At 30.0% G+C, this 8,612-nt stretch overlaps 1 pseudogene; it reads right to left on the bottom strand.

Annotated features, from left to right (window-relative positions):
- Window positions 1–3,310: 3,310 nt before the first annotated feature.
- LOC131842683 (facilitated trehalose transporter Tret1-2 homolog) lies at window positions 3,311–7,988 on the bottom strand (annotated as a pseudogene).
- Between the last annotated feature and the right edge of the window lie 624 nt (window positions 7,989–8,612).

Genomic DNA, 8,612 nt, shown 5'->3' on the forward strand with positions numbered 1-8,612 from the left:
GTGTTAAATTCATAGTGAATTTACTACGAGCACATCGTAGTAAATAACTGACCTGACTTAATGCTCATTTTATCATCCTCCACTGGTGCCCCGCCAGCGTAAACCGTTAGCGCAGTCGGGTGCACCATTCCATTATCATCCATAAGAAAAAATGAACAATATTTTTCATTGGAGATTTCTAAATCAACTTCCAATAAATATTGAAGAATTCGTTAACGATAATAATGTTTTTATAGAAAAACTTTAAATATATATATATATATAATAATGAGTGCGTAGCGATTTCTATGTTGATTATCGCATGCCTCTTACTTGTTATACTGTAATTATTTATATAAAAAAAACATCTATTAAAAAGAGCAACACACAAGTTTCTTGCTCGTTCTTCTTGTGATGAATCTGCATTCCGAATGAGTGGTAGAATAAAAATATCACTATTCAAAAGTGCTTGTAACGAGTTTATTTGAATAAAGATTATTTCTATTTCTATTTCTATTTCTAATGTGTGACGAATTAACTATTATCGTGCGGTAACACCGTTGCCTGGTTACAACAGAACACAGGCCTGTCATTCGAGACCGAATCACTTTCTTGTACATATATATATCAATTGTAAATACTTCTATATTATAAATATGTACATAGCCACACTCTGGACTCATCATTTCATATCCTCCTTTCCTGCTGCTGCCACAATAAATGGAACACATTACAAACACAAACAATAGCGGCCCCAACATAGCCGCTAAAAATATATACAATTTATATTTTCTTTCAACGACAGAGATGAATCTATGAATAAGTTCTTCAAAATCACATACTTGTTTCATAAATGGAGATATATACATATCTGACGTGTAGTTGTCGAAATAGTAATAGTAGAATAAAGAATACTAGTACTAGTCTTCAACACTATTTCAGTATTAAGTTATAATTACATTTTCTTCCCTAAGTACTCTTTGCGGCATTAAAACAATTAGTATTAAGTGACAAAACGTGCATAAGTAATAATTAATTGTCTTTAAATTGTTTTATTGTATTATATAGAATAGCATGTATGTATGTACAAGGTGCATACATTTTATTGGCAACACTTGATACGGCACGATGCTTTTATGAGTACTATACTATACTTATCACAGATAATATAATATTACATACTATTATTGAAGCCAATGTATGTCTATCTAGCTGTACTCGCAACTGGAAAACTCGCGTGGAAATTATCTTAATTTTTCTAAAATAAAAGTAGCCTATGTTACTCTTTATTACATTAGCTACCTGCCAAAAATAGTCCCGTCAAAATCAGTCCAGCCATTTCAGAGATTAGCCGGAACAAACAGACAGACAAAAATTGTAAAAAATGTTATTATGGTGTATGTACCGTAAAAAATGGTTATTTCAATATTACAAACAGATACTCCAATTTTAGTTGTATGTATACATATATTTGTAAGGCGTCTAATGATTTTACCCTTAAGGGGGTTAAATGAATTAGGGGATATATTTTTTAATGTAAATTCGTCATTGTTGAAGATAAAGCTTGAAACTTATTTTTGAGGCTGTTGATTAAATATAAATAAATATGACATTCTATGTTTGTAAAAATTTTACCCTTAGGGGGTAAAATAAAATAGGGGATGAAAGTTTTTATGTAAATTCGTCATTTTTTAAGATAGAAACTGATTTTTGAGGCTGTTGATTGAATATAAATAAATAGGCCATAAAAGTTTATAAAAATGTTACCCTTACGGGGGTAGAATAAAATAGGGGATGAAAGTTTTTATGTAAATTCGTCATTTTTGAAGCCAGAAGCTTGAAACTTATGTTTTAGACTGTTGATTAAATATAAATGAATATGACATTCAAAGTTTGTTTAAATTACCTTTAAGGGGGTAAAATAAAATAGGGGATGAAGATTTTTATGTAAATTCAGTCATTATTGAAGTTAGAACGATGAAACCTTTTTATTAGCTTTTTGAGTTAGTTTATTAAATACCTTACTAATATTATAACTGTGAAAGTAACTCTGTCTGTCTGTCAGTTTTACTTACACGCTAAAACTACCTACTTAACAGATTTAAGTGAAATTTGGTACACAATTAGATCTTGATAAAGCACATAGGATACTTTTGAATGCGAAAAAAGGGTTGTAAGGGGGTTGAAATGGTAGATGCAAGGTAGAAAAAGCTTGAAGTTTAATTTTTAGCCTATTAAAAGTTGAAAGAGTTATGTATGGAAGTGTCGTCATTTTTGAAACAAAAAGGATGAAACTTTTTCATTTGGTTTTTATTGGGTTAGGTCATTAAATATTTTTTTCATTATTTGGTCAAGGTCACTAATTTACGCGGACGAAGTCGCGGGTACAGCTAATATGTTCATATTTATAATATAGAAGATATTATAAATATGTACATAGCCACACTCTGGACTCATCATTTCATATCCTCCTTTCCTGCTGCTGCCACAATAAATGGAACACATTACAAACACAAACAATAGCGGCCCCAACATAGCCGCTAAAAATATATACAATTTATATTTTCTTTCAACGACAGAGATGAATCTATGAATAAGTTCTTCAAAATCACTTACTTGTTTCATAAATGGAGATATATACATATCTGGCGTGTACTTGTTGAATTAGTAGAATAAAGAATACTAGTAGAATAGAATAGAATAGAATAGAATAGAATAGAATAGAATAGAAAATCATTTATTCAAATAAACTTACATTGAAGCACTTTTGAATAGTCATAACATTTTTTTTTTAATATACCGCTCATTCGGAATGCTGTCTCATCACAAGAAGAACAAGCAAGAAACTTGTGTGTTGCTCTTTTAAAGTGTCTTCAACACTATTGCAATTGCATATTAAGTTTTAATTACATTCACATAAGTTGTTCTCAAGGCAACCCTGTATATTATGTATGTTAATCATTGATTTTAAAACTCCTTAACTAGTTTATCATTGTGCAGTGTAACGATTTGAAGTATTAAATAAATATGTTTCAGTTTCATTGTACTCTTTGTTTATATATTAATTGAAGTCTAAACCAATACAGCAATAATATTTATGTTTTCATTCCAATTATTTATTATTTCTATAAATAACTATTACTTCCGTGTTGCTCCCATGACCAAGTGGCCAGCCTAATCTTTTCAACCTTGCAAAGGACGAACCTTATCTCTATACCTTCTTTTTTCCTTTTCCACCATTTTTTTTAATAAAGTAGTTATTAGTAATCAATAGGGATTCAATAATCTCCTTTTATTGTGCATCACATATTTTGTTGATCACTTAATGTCATCATAAAAGTACATTTGTAGCTTGATTTTCATTCTTCATAACTGTACCTTTAAATTTTTTTTCAATTTCCAATAGAGATTTGTCTTTAGTCTCAGGCAATAATTTTAGAACTACAATTAAAGAATAGACACAAACAATACCATATAAACTACACACACCGTAAATATTAATATTATTATACAAAAAATAAAAAGTTTTGAGCACTATAAATAAATTTATTGACGACAATACGGCTGAAACGGAACTAGTTAAACTTCGACTTGCTAATGGAAAAATTTCACCAACAATTATTATTGGCAATGGCAATGGACCTAGAGCAGCAGATAGATGAACAAACAATAAAACTAATCCAACAACAGGTCCATTATATACAATCATTTTACTTTCTCTCAAGTACACATAGACTGCTATTAAAAACAGTAAGAGAATATTGAATACTATAGTGGAATAAATAGTAATTCTTCTATTGAATTTCTTAACTATATACATCGCTAATAAACTACTAAACAGTCTTATAAGATCTAGAGATATAATAGTCATAGGTATATTCGTTTCGGTTCCAACAACTTTGGTCACTATTTCTACTGGATAAGAGATTATAATTGTAATTCCACACCAGTAACCAATTGTATAAAGATGATATGATATAATCAAAGGCTTGTATACTTCTTTTCTTGTAAACGTTGTTTTTAAATATTTAAATTTACATCTCATTGTTTCTACTATTGACTGGGAGACATTAGATTCATTAGTTGATTGTCTAATCTCTACGCTAGCTTCAATTAGATCTTTTAGTTCCTGCTCTTCGTCATCACCTCTAAGCCATCGATAGACTTTCTTACAATCATCATACTGCGCATTATATGCTAGTGCACTTGGTGTCTCAGGAGAATACAAACAAATTAACACACATAGAAAATTAAGAACGGTGCAAATTAAGGAGACTGTACGCCAATTCAGATACAAAGCCATTATATGCATAGAGAGAGTAGCTATAGACAATACAATACTTAATGTTGTACACAAAATGCCTCTGTATTTTGGACTAGTGTATTCTCCTATAATCACTGGCCCTGATATAAAAATGAGGCCTATAGAAGTGCCTTGTAAAAATCGTCCAATAAATATTGAAGTAATATTTCTTGCAAAAAGTATTGAAAGCCATCCAGAAAAGGATAAAACGGATGTTAGTATATTAGTTCTTCGTCGACCAAATTTAGACATAACGCCATGCAACTGCCATGTTTCCAAATGCCTTTGCAATGCCTGGTAATGCAACTGAAACCAAAATGTATTATTTCATTAAAGTCACATTTAATATAATATATAAACTCTTGCATGTAGCGTGTATGCACAATAAATCATTGAACATAATTATTAAATAGAAAAGTAATTCTTAAATAGAAAAGTATGTATACATATACATAACACACCACTTCATTTTTAATCTATTTATATATTGTATAATGTTTTGTAATAGTATAATTTTTTAAGAGCTCGATGTGTAATATATAAACATTCACGTATATATGTATGTAAGTATGTATTTAATTATAGGAGCCAACAGAATATCAGCGCTGCAGACTTATCTGTAGCTTCATGCTGAGTTGGTTGCCTCTTCATCATTGCGACACATAAAGCCACCTCCATTTTTATTTTATTTTGTAATATTATATTTCTGTATTATTTAATCTGTAAACTTTATTTCTATTTATAAAATGTATCTCATGTATGCTATGTGTTTGTAATTGTTGAATAAAGAACTTATCTATCTATCTATCTAATTAAGAACCGAGAGAACTAATAGCAATAATATTTAATTCAGATTATTGTCCAATAGTAGTAATAGTGTAACTAATAACTTTAACTAGACACTTTTAGCATTTAATCTTAAACCTATTGTTATAATATATACAAGAAGCACATGCAAAAAGTTTTCTTGCAACAAACGCTGGCTATGCGTTAAATGCGATAAATACATCTTACTCGATCACTATCAAAGTTTCGTTGTTTATTCTGTAACATAAATAATTAATGCCCACGAGGAAATCATTAGTAATTTCATCACCTCTTCCTATTTCTCTAATGTTCATTCCATGCTTTGGTTTTATACTTTTTGGAGACGTCTTACACTAATTTCATATATTATTAGTATACAGGAAGTACAGCAGATGATAATAACTTAAGAATTGAAATCTGAGGAGGGGATTGCCTTGTAAGTGGGTGGATTTTTTTTTAATAGATGATAATGGAACAGTCTACTCGCCTGCGCTATCGATATATGTTAGGCATCAGTGGAGCATGATAAGATGAGTATGAAGTGAGTTCACCCATCGTGCCAAATTAGTTTCTAGGGGGGATTACATAGTGGTCAATCTGACGTGGTACATTATTAATTTCCGGAAATTAACAACCACATTTTAGCCTGCCCTAGCGGTATACCATAGTATATACGGTTGGGCACCATTGGACATGACATCAGATAACCCATCGTGATCACCCATCATGGCAAATTAGTTTCCATAAAGGATCGCATGATGATCAATCTGATTACATTATTAATTCTCCGTCCCTAACAACCCCCTTCCAAATTTTAGCAAAGGGAAAAGGGATTTTGTTAACTATCTGACTGGTCGTTATTACCACAGATATAATAATATCATATTATTGCTGATAGTAACTTTTTCCTACTAATTAGGTACTTGGTTTAATAGAAAATATTTATTTCCTCCTTGACTTACCTATCCACGATGCAGATTCTTTGTCACTGGATATATTTGAATCAGGATGCTCAAGTTGTTTCACTATGGCGACTGAATAAGCAAGCACCAGCCCCATTTGGCACATGTTTAGTGCTACTCCCAGAGTGACGAAACACTGAAATCAATTTGATATTTAATTATTGACTGGTACAGTTAATTAATTATTTTTATGCCAATTGACAAATTATTGAGTGGTTTAATAAACTATTAGAGGGTTTAATTAATTATTAAGTGGTTTAGTTAATTATTAAATGGTTTAGTTAATAATTAAATGGTTTAATTAAATATTACCGGGATTAATTAATTAATTAGTAACTGGTCTAATTATTTATTTATTTATTTTAATCGTTTAGCCTTACAAAGTCGTCTCCATTGTCTGAGGTAACTACTCCAATCAGTGATATTTCTGACGCCAAGCAGTTTACTTTGTTAGCTGGGTTTCGCCTGGAGGTTAAGATGTGGCAGTGAAATTATAGGGTATGAAGGGCTGACAACTTAGTCCTCAAGTGTGACAAGGTAAGGGCATTACGATGTAAGTATTTTAAGTATGTTTACATATACTGTTGACCATGCAACATTCACTGTTGATAATCTATGTGTAGAGTCATGAAGATACTTTTATTTTATATGTATAATTAAATAACGTTTTTTTTATTTCTACAGTATTGTTATGTCTGTATTTAGATCCGATGATAGACAAACCGTATGACATTCAGTTCACCTTTTGTATGTATAAGATATGAAATATAATTAGGTTTGATTCTTTATTTATTGGTTTATCAACAATGTAAATCAAAGCAATTAAATTATTATATAATTTAATTGCTTTGTTTTATATTGTTGTTATCATCATTGTCGCAACCGGGAAGACGTCCAGTGCTGGACATAGGCCTCCCCAAAGATCTATCTATATATAGCAATTTAAATAATATACTAGTAGTTTAACTATAGTATATTTATAATATTAAATCAAATAACAATTCACACAACGCCATCTAGTCCCAATCCAAGCAGAGCTTATGTTAGGTGTACTAGAAAATTGATGAATACTTAAATATATTTTTTTGTACATAAATAAAATACATAGAAAAAACTCAAATCATTAGAATCATAGTTATGAATACAAATTTTTGTACAACCCGAGGAATCGAACCCGGGACCGTCAGAAGTAAAGTGTACTAATCCGCGAGACCACAGAAGCGCTACTCGCTAGACCACAAATCCACGAATATGTCTTTTAAAAAGTCTAATCTCGGATATAAGTCATATAGAGTTGTTACAAAAATATATTGCAAAGAAAGTATATCCTACGACAATAGCATACAGAAGGTCAAAATATTAAAACTAAGTTATTTATGTAAGTATTAATTATAAACAAGCACAACTGTACACAAAAAAAAATATTTTACCTTAAATATAATATAAGGTAAGTTAAGCATTTATACGATAAGGAATTAAATTTTATTTTTCTAAAATATAAGTAGCCTAAGTTACTCCTTATTATATAAGCTACCAAAAAAGGTCCCGTCAAAATCGGTCCAGCCATTTTAGAGATTAGCCGGAACAAACACATCGACAGACAGACCGACAAAAATTGTAAAAAATGTTATTTTGGTGTATGTACCGTATTTATATTCATATGCGTGTAGTAAAAGACGGTTCTTTCAATATTACAAACAGACACTCCAATTTTATTTATATATATGAATTTAAAATTGACATTATATATATGAAATAAAAATATACAATCACATCAAATAATTAAATTACAAAAACAAAAAACAACAATTCACAGTACAATTTAGATCAAACAATTTTTCACACATCATTTCATAATTATTTTTTTTATACCCATATTTATACCCATTTTTATAATGAAAATCACTTACTTGCCTTAAAAGTGGAGTTACAGACATTGATAGTACACTTGATGTAATATATTTATTAATCAAATCAAATCAAATCTTCATTCATGTAAGTCTATTACAGACTTATAATTCGTCAAATCTATCGTCAGTTCTGAGAACTTTCGAGCTGAGAGGGACCGACAAGAAACATTATTGAATATTTAATATTCTCATTAAATATATTATTAAATTGTTAAAAGAAATTATTGTTAGGATGTTTTGTTATAGACACGTACTGGCTGAGAACATTTGTTATAGATAAATGAACATGTGTTACATTCGATATAGTCCAGTCAATGAATGTTATCGAGGAAAACTGTCGTCAAAATTATCATTATGGTAAAATTATTATTGTTACTATGTTATATATATATATATATATATAATAATAATAATAATCTCAGGACAATTCACACAGCACCATCTAGTCCCAAGTTTAACTATCTAAAGCTTGTGTTACGGGTACTAGATAACTGATACTAGTACATAGATATTTTGTAAATACATACATATTATACATAGAAAACACACAGACCAATACAAACAATCATACTAAATATGTTTTTCTGACATAAAGTTGCTCAATTATTACATAGTATATGTATAACAAAATCGCGGTCGATGTCTGTCCGT

This window comes from Achroia grisella, unplaced genomic scaffold (genome assembly GCF_030625045.1).
Source record: "Achroia grisella isolate CSIRO2021 unplaced genomic scaffold, CSIRO_AGI_Agris_v1 utg241, whole genome shotgun sequence".
NCBI classification, from domain to species: Eukaryota; Metazoa; Arthropoda; class Insecta; order Lepidoptera; family Pyralidae; genus Achroia; species Achroia grisella.